The following is a 12,961-nucleotide window of genomic DNA, read 5'->3' as shown; positions in this document are numbered from 1 at the left end:
GAACAAACTGCATTTTCAGGTGAGGAAAGGAAACTGGATAAAAACGAAAGCCTCATTTTGTGAGACAGCTAATGAAGATAACTACCTGAACAGAGTTACCAAGTGCAGCTCTTGTTCACTGCTGCTCCATCAGTAATTGCTCCCTGGGTTCATGTCATTTTAATTTTTGTCTCTCTTTGACCTATCTGAATATCTATTATAGCTCAGTTATTTGAATGCAAACATCAGGGCACATGGTCCCTGGTTTCTGCAATTGTCCTTTTTCCAAGATGGATAAAATGGACACCCTATTCTCAGCTATGTGGCCATCAGGGAATGTGGACAGCTATGCACATTATTACACCACATCTTTGGACTATCTGGCTGTTTGCCCATAGAAACAGAAATAGGTATTCGCCCTTTTGATACCTATGAGTTATACAGTACAGAAGCAGGCCCTTTGGCCCAACTTCTCCATACTGACCAAGTTGCCCACCTGAGCTAATCCCATTTTACCTTCGTTTTGCCAGTATCCCTCTAAACTTTTCCTATCCATGTACCTGTCCAAATGTCTTTTAAACATTAACAGTACTACTGCCAAATAGGAACTAATGTACTTGGGTAATATCCAGCTGGCCAACTTGAGTTGTGCACCTCCTTTTACTAAACTGAGATGACTTTCAACCAGGCAGATGACTTTCAACAAGGGCTGCAACACCTCGGGCTTCTGCAGTTGAAGTCCACTGAAGAATGGGATCTTGAGCTTATCTCTGTTTTGGCAGGTACATAATAGGATTCTAAGACCGCAACCCCCCCCCCCCCCCCCCCCCCCCCCCGCGCGCGCACGCACATGCACACACACACACACACACACACACACACACACACACACACACACACACACACACACACACACACACACACACAGAGTAGTAGTATTAGTAGTTTTCTGTGGTAAGCAGATCCCCAGCAGAACTTATAGTTCTGCATCTTCCAAGGCAAGCAGCCCACTTGATAGTTATTGACTTAAGTGTTCATTGCTTCGATCATTGGCACACTGCTGCAATATTTACTCTCCGTAATTTGCCAAGGTGTCTTCAATAACCTCATTCAAGCCAGTGATATTTGACAGTTGAAAGGACAGGAGCAGCTTGCACCACTGCCTGCAAAGTCCTTTCTAAGTTGTGCAGCACCACTTGGAAAGATACTGCCGTCATGTCATTGTCAATGAGATCTTGGAATTCTCAGCCTGCAGTACAGTGGAAGTAACTTTGTCACACACACTGAAGCGGTTCAAGAAGAAAAATAAATACCTTCTCAAAGATGATTAGGGATAGGCAATAAATGTTAGACTTGCCAGTAATACCCACATTTTTTTAAAATTTTATTTACAGCGAGGTAACAGGCCCTTCCGGCCCAACGAGTCCGCGCTGCCCATTTTAAACCCAAATTAACCCACCCGTACGTCTTTGTAATGTGGGAGGAAACTGGAGCACCCGGAGGAAACCCACGCAGATATGGGAGAATGTACAAACTCCTTACAGACAATGACGGGAATCGAACCCCGATCTCTGGCGCTGTAATAGCGTCGCGCTAACAGCTATGCTACCGTGCTGCCCAAATTGTCTATGTTTTTTTTCATTGTTGACATCTGCAAGAACCCCTGCAGCAAGGAAAGTGCTGTGATGTGCACCTGGATGCTGGAATGATAAGAGTATAATGTTCCTATTGCTACGGACTAGGTTACTATTGATGAATGCCCCTTTAAGATAGAGCACTGTGTGTGTGTGTGTGTGTGTGTGTGTGTGTGTGTGTGTGTGTGTGTGTGTGTGTGTGTGTGTGTGTGTGGCGTGATGACGACAACATAAGGACGTAATGACGTTTTTGGGGCAGACAGTTGGAGTTAGTCAGAAGGAAGAAAGAGAGAGAGAGACAAGCCTGCTAGTCTCTATTGATGGATGAAAAACAGTAACTGTCTGCCACTACAATCCACATATGGATTTTTGGAGTAATCCGGTGGAGTCCACTTTGGCATTAACCTGTAGAGGGAAACAGGTATTTGTGTGGACAGCCACATCTCAGATGCCTTTTGGGGTGGCAGATACTTCGGAACAAAGCAGTGGAGTTCACTTTGTTGTTAACCTGTAGAAGGAAACAGGTATTTGTGTGGACGACCACGATTCGAGTGCCTTTCGGGGTGGCAGATGCTTCAGAACAAAGCAGTGGAGTAGTCACTGCTGAGTAGACACTGAGGTGTCATTATGGGTTCTATTGTGGAACATTTGGATTTTGTAATTACTCGCTATTTTCTCTCTCCATCTACGTTTTGTCTTCAGTCAACGGTGGTTTTGAAGAAGCCTTTGCTCACGTTTCACCTTATGGCTTGCTGAACTGAACTTTGAAAACTATTCCTGGATTTGGAGTTTGGGAATTTGTCACACACACACTACGAGTTTAGTTTTTGGGGTTAATGTTTAACATTTAACATTTTTTTTTACTTATAACAATCTAACATTTTTATTTTTATTTTTCTGATTATCATAAGTAGTTATTAATAAAGTAGTTTTTAACACTGATACATGACTTGGTGTGTTTCTTTTGTTGCTGGTTCATAACACTATGATAATTATTGTGTTTCTATTATGTAGACCTGAACATCAATGGCAGATGGTCAAAACTTGTGTTGGTTTGATTTCTGTACTTAGAAATGAAACTCCTGGTTGCCGTAGATAATCAGTTCTTCAACTATGCTATTTTTACCTATGGTAAGTTTGACAGTTAAAAGTATTAACCCTTTGTGAAGAAAAATTGGTAGAAGGCAACATTTTAAGAAGTCTCTTATTGTTATGAGGATGGTCACAATACATGAATGCTAACTTAAGAGTCTGCAATGAAGCTAGTAGATGAAATTTGTTTTTAAATCTGTGTTGTCAAGAACAACTTTTTTCCTGGAAGAGCCACTTGCCACATTATTGCCTAGAAATTGGATTTGAAGTATTTTTGATGCGCTAAATGGTTGCTTTGTATAGTCTAACACCAAATCTGAAATCGAAATTAAGTTGTGAACTTGGTGCATCCTTGCTTTAAGAAATTGTTATTATGGCTTTCTCCCATAATAAGGAAGTTAAAACTCAACTTGCACAGTTCACAGACCACAGCTGTTTCCTCTTCAGGTACCTGCCATGGAGATGAGAGAGAACAGGCTGGGATTGTGGAAGAATTCTGAGAGAGTCGGTACTGATACAAGGGTCATCCTGGGGAGACCTCCTGATTCTAGAGCAGGCCCAACAGCACCTTATAATTGTGACCCCATGATGAGCACGAGTGAAGGGATCTCTGAACTGCAGTTACCAGTTCACTGATTCCTGTAGATAGAAGAGACTGCAGATGCTGGAGTCTGGAACAACAAACATTCTGCTGGAGGAATTCTGTGGGGGGGGGGGGGGGGGGGAGGGGGGAGGGGAGGGGAGACCAAACTCTGATCTCCTGAATATTTTTGCAGCAAAGCTTCCATAGTGTTGTCTTCAAAAGGGGATTTTTGCTATTGTTTCCCTTTCCATCCCTCTTGCTGGTTTATTGGCTTTAATTGGATCCTTGACTAGACTTGCTATAGATTAAGATGCATGGGATCCACAGTGACTTGGATTCAGAATTGGCTTGCCTTTGAAGACAGAGGGTAGTGGTCGATGGGACTTATTCTGGCTGGAGCTCCGTTATTAGTGGTGTTCTACAGGGATCTGTATTGGGACCTCTGCTGTTTGTGACTATATATAAATGATTTGGATGAAAATGTGGATGAGTGGGTTAGTAAGTTCACAGATGTCACAAAGATTGGTGGTGTTTTGGTTAGTGTAGCAGATTGCCAAAGAATACAGTGGGATATGTATCAATTGCAGATGAGAGTGGAGAAATGGCAGATGGAGTTTAATCCAGGCAAGCGTGAGGTGTTGCACTTTGGGAGATCCAACAGTAAAGGTACAGTACGCAGTTGATGGCAAGACCTTTAACAGTGTTGATTTACAGAGGGATCTTGGGGTCCAAGTCCATAACACTCTGAAAGTGACTGCACAGGTTGATAAGGTGGCATAGAAGGTAATATATAGCATGCTTGCCTTTATTAGTCAAGGCATTGAGTTCAAAAGTCAGGAAGTTATGTTGCAGCTTTGTGAGGCTGCATCTGAAGTATTGCATTCAATTGTTGTCCCTCCATTAAAAGAAGGATGTGGATGCTGTGGAGAGGGTGCAGAAGAGGTTTACCATGATGCTTCCTGGATCAGAGGACATGTCATATAAGGAGGGGTTGGACAAACTTGGGTGTTTTTTCTGGAATGGCAGAGGCTGAGGGGGGGTGGGGGCCTGATAGTAAGTTTATGAAAGGCAGAGATAGAGTTGACAGCCAACCAGTATCTTTTTCCCAGAGTTGAAATGTCTAATATCAGAGGGCAAGCATTTAAGGTCAGAGTGGGAGATGTACGGGGCAAGTTTTTGTTTTACACAGAGAGTGGTGGGTGCCTGGAATGCGCTGCCAGGGTGGTGGTGGAGGCAAATACAATAGAGGTGCTTAAGAGGCTCTTAGATAAGCACACGAATGTGCAGAGAATGGAGGGATATGAACATTGTGTAGGCAGAAGGGATTAGTTTATTTAGGCATTTAATTACTAGTTCAGCAAAATGTAGTGGGCCAAAGGGCCTGTTCCTGTGCTGTACTGTTTTCTATGTTCTAGACAGAAAACAATTTCAAGGAACAAGTTTTTCTTGAAATCCATGTCTTACGAGATCCAGTTTTTGTGAGAACCTGCACATTTAATGCCATAGAGTCATAAAAGTACAGAAACAGGTCGTTGCCAACCATCAAGCACCCATTTACATGAATCCTATATTGATCTCAAATATGGTGAGTCAGAATATAGGAAGGAGATAGCCTAGTGGCATAGGGTTTATACACTTGGAGTGATTTATACTCTCGTTTACACACTTGGGGTAATTTACAGTGGCCAATTAACTTGCCAACCAGCATGTCTTTGGGATTTGGGAGGAAAACAGGAGTACAGAGGAAACCAACGTTGAACACAGCTCATTGGAGCTGTGAGACAGCAACTTTTCTAACTGCACCACTTGCAAGACAAGTATTACAAGATAACATCAGTGCAGTGCTTCACCACCAATAATACTGTCCAAATGCTCTTTGATCTCTTTCATAGACTTTCCTCAAGCATAGCGCATTTGGATATTGACAGTGAAAACAACTATTGGATAAAACTGTATACACAGTGCTTGGTAAATTATAAAATGGATCAAAGGTTATTGAGGCGCGGCTCATTAGTGTTGAGACATTGATTATTGATCTTGTTGTGCAGTAAAATGAGTTTATTTTTCACCCACTCAAGATTAAATACAAGAGTTATCGCTACATAATTCTTACCAGGACTTCTGACTCACTTTTCAGAGATCTGCCACTTGTTAGGGTTTTGGAGAAGTTGCATTCTATTCGTGATTTGTATTGAAACTGGGTGAACAATGTGGGTGTGGATGGAGTTGTACAAGGAAGAGTATTTTAAAATATATGGGGAATTTTAAATGTGACCTTAACATTATTTTAGAAGGTCTTTTGAATCAGTGGTGAAATCAAAGTCTTATAATCTAACGGTACAAATTGTATTACCAACATCACTTTCCTCAAACAATATTTAACATATGAGATGTACATATCAGAAGAGTAACAGACTGACAAGCTCTGCTGCAGTCCCTTCTTGAAACTGAATTTTTTAAAGAAGGATATTTTACGATCTAATGCTTCATGAAAGTCTTCCAGTGACTATGGCTTTTAAAACAAAATACAACTTTTTTGCAAAACATATGGTTTTCTCCACTTATAAAAGATAATCTGTTTTGCTGGCAGCATTTTGACATAATTGCTAGGACATTTTTCAAGCACCAGATTCTCCTTTATACATATTATGCATATATTTCCAGCATTGTGTTTGTAAATCAAGCATTCTGAATATGTTGAGATACAAGAGACTGGAGATGCTGTAATGTGGAGCAAAATACAAACTGCTGGAGGAACTCGGCAGGTCAGGTAGTATCTGTGGAGGCAGAGGGGTGTTTGACATCTCGGGTAGAGACTCTGCATCAGGACAGAGAGTGTAAGGGGGAGATAGCCAGTACAAAGAGGGGTGAGGCAGGGAGTGGCAGGCGATAGGTGGAACCAGGTGAGGACTGGGGTGATGGGCAGGTAGGGGAGAGGGAGGGGTGGAGTTGGGAGACAGCAGCTGGTGGGTGATAAGGAGAGAGGAAAAGAGAGATGGAGCCAGGTGAGCGAAGGGAACAGTGGAGGTAGAGACAGCTGGAAGGTGATGAGTGGAGACACAAGGCTACAGATACTGGAATCTGATAAGGTGATGTGGAACCAGAGAAGGACAAGACAATGGGCTAATGGATCCAGTTGGGAGAGGGGATTGAGACTGGTCTGTCCCTGTGCTGTACTGTTTTATGTTCTGTGGAGTTGGGTGATTTGAGGGGGCTGGGGGGATATGGGTTTCGAAAAGGGGTTGAGAGAATCTGGGTGGATCAGAAGGAGGGAGTAAGGAACACAAGGGGTGTGGGGTTATGTGACATTGGAAAATTCAGTGTTCATACCAATGGGTTGCAGACGATCCAGGTGGAATATGAGGTGTATGTGTTTGGCCTCAACCTCGCAGTGGAGAAGACGAAGAATGAATAGGTTGATGTGGGAATAGGAGGGGGAGCTGAAAGGACATGCAACTGGATACTCAAAATGGCCATTGTCAACAGAGTGCAGGTGTTCCACAAAGCGGTCACTTAGTCTGTGCTTGGTCTCACTGATGCAGAGGAAGCCAGGTCAAGAGTACCAAATGCAGTAGACATGGTTGGAGAAAGTGCATGTGATTCTTTGCCTGACCGCAAAGGGCCTTTTAAGTCCATGGGTGGTAGTGGGGGAGAAGGTGTAGGGACAAATGTTGTTTTTCCTATGGTTGCAGGGGAAAGTGCTCGTGGGTGGGGAGGGCTGACCGACTCGGGCACTGGCACTTTCCCTTGCAACTGTAGGAGGTTCCACTTATCTTCTTGTTGACTTATCAGATTCCAGTACCTGTGTCTCCACCTAACATCCTCAAGCCTCTGTTTCTGTCTCCGCCTTCTTCCCCCCCTCCGCCTTCTCCCCGCCCCCCCCCCCCCCAACTGCATCCTTTTCTGTTACATTCTCAACATCATCTTTGGTGAAAACTGAGCAATACAAACTCTCATTTAGTACCTCTGCCTAGCTCGTCTGCCTGCTGGTCTCTAATGCCCAGCCCTCCTTTGGCTACTATTTTACTACTTGTATTTCTGAAAGACCTTTTTTTTTTCCCTTTTATTGTTTGCTGCAAATCTGGTGTTTTATGCTATTGCCCCTCTCAATCCCATGTTTAGATCTTCTCTGTACTTTTTTTGACCTTGGCTTTCTATTATATTATTGCAATTGTCATAAAGTCTCTTCCTTGCACATTTTAACTTTCAGTCATCCGGAGGTCTCTGAAATTTGAGTTCCCTTTCCATGTTGAGTCAAGTTTGTATCTGAACCATCTCCTTTTAAAGGTCCATCATAAATTACAGCTGAGAAACTTAAAAGAAAAAGTTTGACTAACATGCAGTCTATATCAGAAAGCATGTAGCATTTGGGATACATTATCAGAATTAAACAGAAGCCAAATTGCCTCTGTTGAATTTGGATATGTTCATGCCATCTGTAATATTTGTGGACGTACACTCACATTGCTTGCTTTACTATTCTGAACATGCAGTTTGTTGCAGAATGGATAAATTTTGTAAGCAGGTAAGTATGGAGAGTCATTTAGAATAATGCTTGGCTAGGTTTGATTTACTTAAGGTATTTAGTTCCAGATAAAGCAAACAATATTTGTTTGAAATGTGAAATATAAGTTGTTATAACTGGTGTGTCAGAGCTGTGGAGATTTTCACTAAGATTGAAGATACCATGAATAACTAGTTTTTCTACCAGTTCCACTACATTTGACATTTAAGTTCTGAGTTTGCAAACCTAAACTTGGCATGTTGCATTGTGCTCTGTATGATGTGTTGTGATATTTTGAGTGGTAGAGTCTTTTGTGAAAAAGTTACCAGTATCTGTGGCAGACTCCAGGACATGTTAGTTAAGGTGGAACTGCTACTTACTAGTATTTCTAGGAACTGAAAATTTCACTTTTCCCCCTTGTATCTGGATGAATTCAGTGTAATTCCTTGTGTGTACATATAAATGCCACAAACGTAGATTTCACAATGTCCTCAGAATGGGAGCAAATAGCTCTCAATGTCTTGCATGAAAACCAAATGCACATTTTAACTTAATCATGTGACATTGTGTCCCCAGTTGCTGATGATGTTCCATGTTTGGGTATCTTGGTGTCACCAGGCCTCAGATAAAATGTTTATTTTTTGTTGGGAGTTAAATAATCTAATTCAGAACATAAAGGATGAGAAATGTTTAAATGAAAACTGCATTATTGCATCAATGGCAGTGAGAAATAAAATGTGAATTCCACTAATCTTCAATAAGAAAGCATTATTTTTCTAAGCAACTTGCCTTGTGCAATTTTACAGCTTTGACGATTATTTCTTATCTTTCTCATTCCTTCTTGTCACCACCCTTCTCTCTCTACACTTCCCCTTTCTCCTTTCACTCTCTTCTTTCATTCCCGTCCTTTGCTTTTCTATGTCTCTCTCCCTCTATTCTGTCCATCTGCCTTTCTCCTCTATTTCTGATTTTCTCTCTTCTTCCTCCTTCTTTCTTTCTTTTTTCTTCCCGTCTTTCCTCTTGCTTCTCTCTTTCCCCTTTTTGTCTCTCCTTTCTATCCCTCTCTTTATTCTCTCTCCTCTTTCTTTCTCTCTCCTTCTTAGAGCAGATGATCCTGCTATGTTCATTTGCCCAAGTATTCATTACATGCGTTAACTAGACTGTAAATATCACCAGGCTATTCAAACTGAAAATCCCTATAGCTCAACCCTATATGTATTTCTCAAGTGATCGTAACTCGTGCAGTTTCATCAAGGGCAACACTTAAAAATAATGAACCCCAGGAAATGATCCTCTCCTATGCCTAGGGGCATTGCGATCATGAGAAGTATATTTAAATCTGCCTAATGAAGGTCAGTTCACAGTGTAAGCCAGGAATTTTCTGGTTTATATGGCTTAGCTTTCTGGATAAATGCAGTCACTGTGGAAGCCCAGCAGTATACGCATAAATCCGTCATGAATTTATATTCTTATTTTTAAAAGCTTGCTAAAGAAGATTACTCCAAAATACAGTTTTCCCAGGTAAATTTGTCTGTTTCTACCCTGTTACTTCCATCTGTGTTGGGCCTAAGTTGTGCAGAAATTAGTTATTGGCTACAATAGGCTGTCTGAAATGTGTTAACAACAGATCTGTGAAATCTGCAGCTCTGGTCATTTTAGAAACAAGTGTGGAGAATCTCTGAAATTCTGAGCACATCCAGATGGCTTGGAGTGTGGCCACAAAAAACTGCGATTGTTCTTTGGAATAGAATAATACTGAAAATAGCCCTGGCCAAGATTTACTCTATCCATCTGAACTGCAATCCTGTTCCTGGACTGCAGAATAAAACACACATATTTCTAGAAACAGTTCAGGTGATAAGGAAAGCTGCTCACCTGGATTTTTCAATATGAGCCATGTGCTTTCAAACATTTCTGCATGTGAAATAAAGAGGTACTTGGTAACAGTTCGGATTTTGCTGCTTTTCTTGCGTTGAGTCAATATTCCTCATGAGGAATGTTGGGTGTTTTAGCTACCATTGGCATTCAGCTCTATGATACTCTTGTGTAGCCAGGCCATACAAGGGTAAGAGTTTGGATTGTGCAGGCGTGCTTGAATTTAATCATGTTATCAGTCCGTGAAATTAAGGCCTGCCTACTGTCCATGGACGACTAATGCAAATGGATTACAGGCTAAATAATGTGGGCATACATCAAAATTGACCAAACAGTTTAATGTAGCTTGAGCGCGGTTTATTGTCTACTGATTTACATTGGCTTTGCACTTTTTTTATTTTTAGTTTGCATGCAATGACTTATTGGCTGTTGAAATTAGGTTTGATTTTAATCTGGGTTGATGTGCTGCAATTTGATGGAGTACATTAATGTTATGATAAAACATAACTGGGCAATGCTGAAATAGATTTTGACTGTGCACGTTAGGAATTTTAAACTGCACCAGGTAGCAAATTCCATTTGTCTTGTATAATTACATAACATTTATATTATAATCTATTTTTGAATCATAGAAGTTACAATGTATTATGTCATGTTGTTTTGGTTATTATACTCAGTGAACTCAATGGAATAGTCATTGCAGAGTTCAGGAATTTGGAGTTTGGAGCCTTTGGTGTTTTTTTTTTACTGCATTTAATTTCTTTTCCTGGTCCTTGAAATTATATATCGGAGAAATTAGCAAATGAACTGATTAAACAATGCTTCCTTTAAAATTCTGGATAGAGAAGTTGTAATTTTAATGCTTTGCAATTGACTATACAAAGCTCATTTCCTTATTTTTTTTAAACCAGGTTTTATAACGTGGTAAATCAGACTTGTCTGCTGATATCTATAACTATGTGCTTATGCTTTAATATACGTTACTACTTAATTGATTTTAATAGGGAGCTACCTCCCAGAAGGCACATTTTCACAGGAATTTTTAATTACGTTGCTGGTCACCAGGATAATGTCGTAATGGAGATTTGTAATATTGCCTTTGATAATACATGTTTTACTGATTTCACTATGGCTATCTTGTTTTGGGATGTTTTGTCCAATTGTTTATTTGTCTAATTTGTGAGCATCAGCTGATTTGTATACTCCTGCTAAATGAAGAATGTGGAATTTCCCTAATGGCAAGAAAAACTAGGATTGTGGGGAAGAATGGCCAGGCTAATAAATGTTGGTATGTTGGTTGTGGATCTGCCATTGGCTTTGAAACTGACTGCTAACCAAGCTGTCCATCCACTGCAGTCAGATGCTTCAATCTTCAACCTTGTGAGATTACTCTTTTGAGCGTGTCACATGGAAGATCATTCACCTTATCAATAGAAATCTAACAATAACATTGTATTGTCTTAAAATACACAAAATAGTGACACGCCATTCATGATATTCCTTGATGAATTCTGTAATTGTGGAACTTCAAATTGTATCAGCAATTTATACCACCACTCTGCACTGTATATTTTGTGCATAAAACAATTAGCCAATTATGTTAACCATACCCCCCCCCCCCCCCCCCAAACTGGGAATTTGTGGCTGGCCAGTTAAAATATCCGAGAAACATCAATATATTCCTGAAGGTGGTGGGGTTCTTCTTTTAAATTTGTAGAGCAGACACTGATGATAACATTGAACACTGGCTGCAATCTTCACCATGGCATGAGTGTGGGAGGTATTGTGACTTTTCCTTTAGGTGAAGTAATCTAGGAGGATCACAGTTTATGGGTTTTTTTAGTAGGTAAATTGTGCATCAAAAGCCATGTACTTGTGCTTTTATATGATACTGCCAATTTCTATTGGAAGTCTCACCCATTAGGAAAACGGACTGGACACTTGTGTGAGTGTCATTTTCCTGGCATCCTTCATGCCAGTGATGATGTCATCACAAAGGGGCAAATCCCGCTCCAAGTTACAAACCACGTGTTGCCACTGGGACATTAGTGTTTTACTCATCCTTACTACTGGTGCTGGAGAACATTTCTGTGCATTAGAACACCTACAGGAGCTTTGAACTCTGAACTGCAGATGTCAATACTGTGATCTCTGCCTGGATTATGAGCCAATGTCTCTCAGTGGCTTGGAGCTTCTCGTGGTATGGGATTGATCCATGGACACATCATGGGGGTGGGGGGTACTGATGCAAAGGTTCTTGTCTACTGCACCCATGCTGCCAGTTTTCCTCTCACTTCTGTGGTAAGCTTTATGGAGAATGTATGACAAGGCTCTCACTGGCTTTTCAGGGATCAGTGCAGGAAAGACTCGGCAGCTTGGAAGCTTTGCATACAGTTCCTTTTGGGGAATTTAGGAAAAAGGGTGCAAACAAACCTAGTGTTTTTTTTAAAAAAGGTTTTTTTCCCCCCCTGTTGGGTGTTAGGGCTAAATACCACACCTATTCAATGCACCAAAAGTTCATTAAAATCTTATTTCTAAACTTTGAATATACATTGTTAGCTGATCCTCCTTCATTGTTGAGACCCAATAGTTAAAAGCTACAGCGGTTTTGCTGCTGCTAATAATTAGTGATTACCCCATCTCTCCAAACTTTGCTTCCAAAATCTCACTTTTATATGGTGTGGTTCATGTGACAGCAAACACATGCGCGTTGTCTGATGGTATTGCATCCTCCTTTCTTTAACAAATAGGTACCACCTCATTTAAGCACAGGAAGAAAGATTACTATTTCTGTCTGTATTCTTCAAAGCATGTGGAGAAGAACACTGCTGGATAAAAATAAATTGCAGCTAGCATTCACATTTGTGCACTTTCAACTGCAAAAATTAGATAGTATACATGAGAACAAATACTAGATTTACCCCTCTCATAACACAGGGTCCAGTTGTAGCTTTCCCATTACTAATTTAGTTGGTGAAAATCAAAGATCTGAAATAAAAGTAGAAAATGTTAGAAACTCTTAGCAGGTCAGGCAAGATCTGTGAAAAGAGACCTAGAGTTAATGTTTTGGAATTGATGATGAGTCTTTGACCTGAAATATTAGCTCCGTTTCTCTTTTTACAGATGCTGCCTGACCTGTAGAGCATTTCCAGCATTTTATGTTTTAACCTTTGCTCCAGGTAGGATTCACAAACATAATGGGCAGAGGCACAAGACTGAAACACATTGACACTGAAGATATTGAAACCTCACCCATCACAATTTTGAGCTGCCAATCGATGTCTGAATTGTCAT

At 40.8% G+C, this 12,961-nt stretch overlaps 1 protein-coding gene across 2 annotated transcripts in view; it reads left to right on the top strand.

Moving 5' to 3' along the window:
* LOC127574251 (cytochrome P450 7B1) overlaps window positions 1–12,961 on the top strand; it is a 131,333-nt gene that overhangs the window by 11,171 nt on the left and 107,201 nt on the right. Inside the window, exon 2 of one of the 2 annotated variants that reach the window (XM_052023083.1) lies at window positions 2,628–2,744. The exons of the other annotated variant lie outside the window; for it this stretch is intronic. The gene's annotated coding sequence lies outside the window, so the exon portion shown is untranslated. The remainder of the gene's footprint in view (window positions 1–2,627; window positions 2,745–12,961) is intronic. 2 annotated transcript variants of the gene reach the window in all.

Source organism: Pristis pectinata, chromosome 9 (genome assembly GCF_009764475.1).
Source record: "Pristis pectinata isolate sPriPec2 chromosome 9, sPriPec2.1.pri, whole genome shotgun sequence".
NCBI lineage: Eukaryota > Metazoa > Chordata > Chondrichthyes > Rhinopristiformes > Pristidae > Pristis > Pristis pectinata.
Note: the sequence above shows the minus strand (reverse complement) of the source record. Positions and strands in the feature narration are given on the sequence as shown.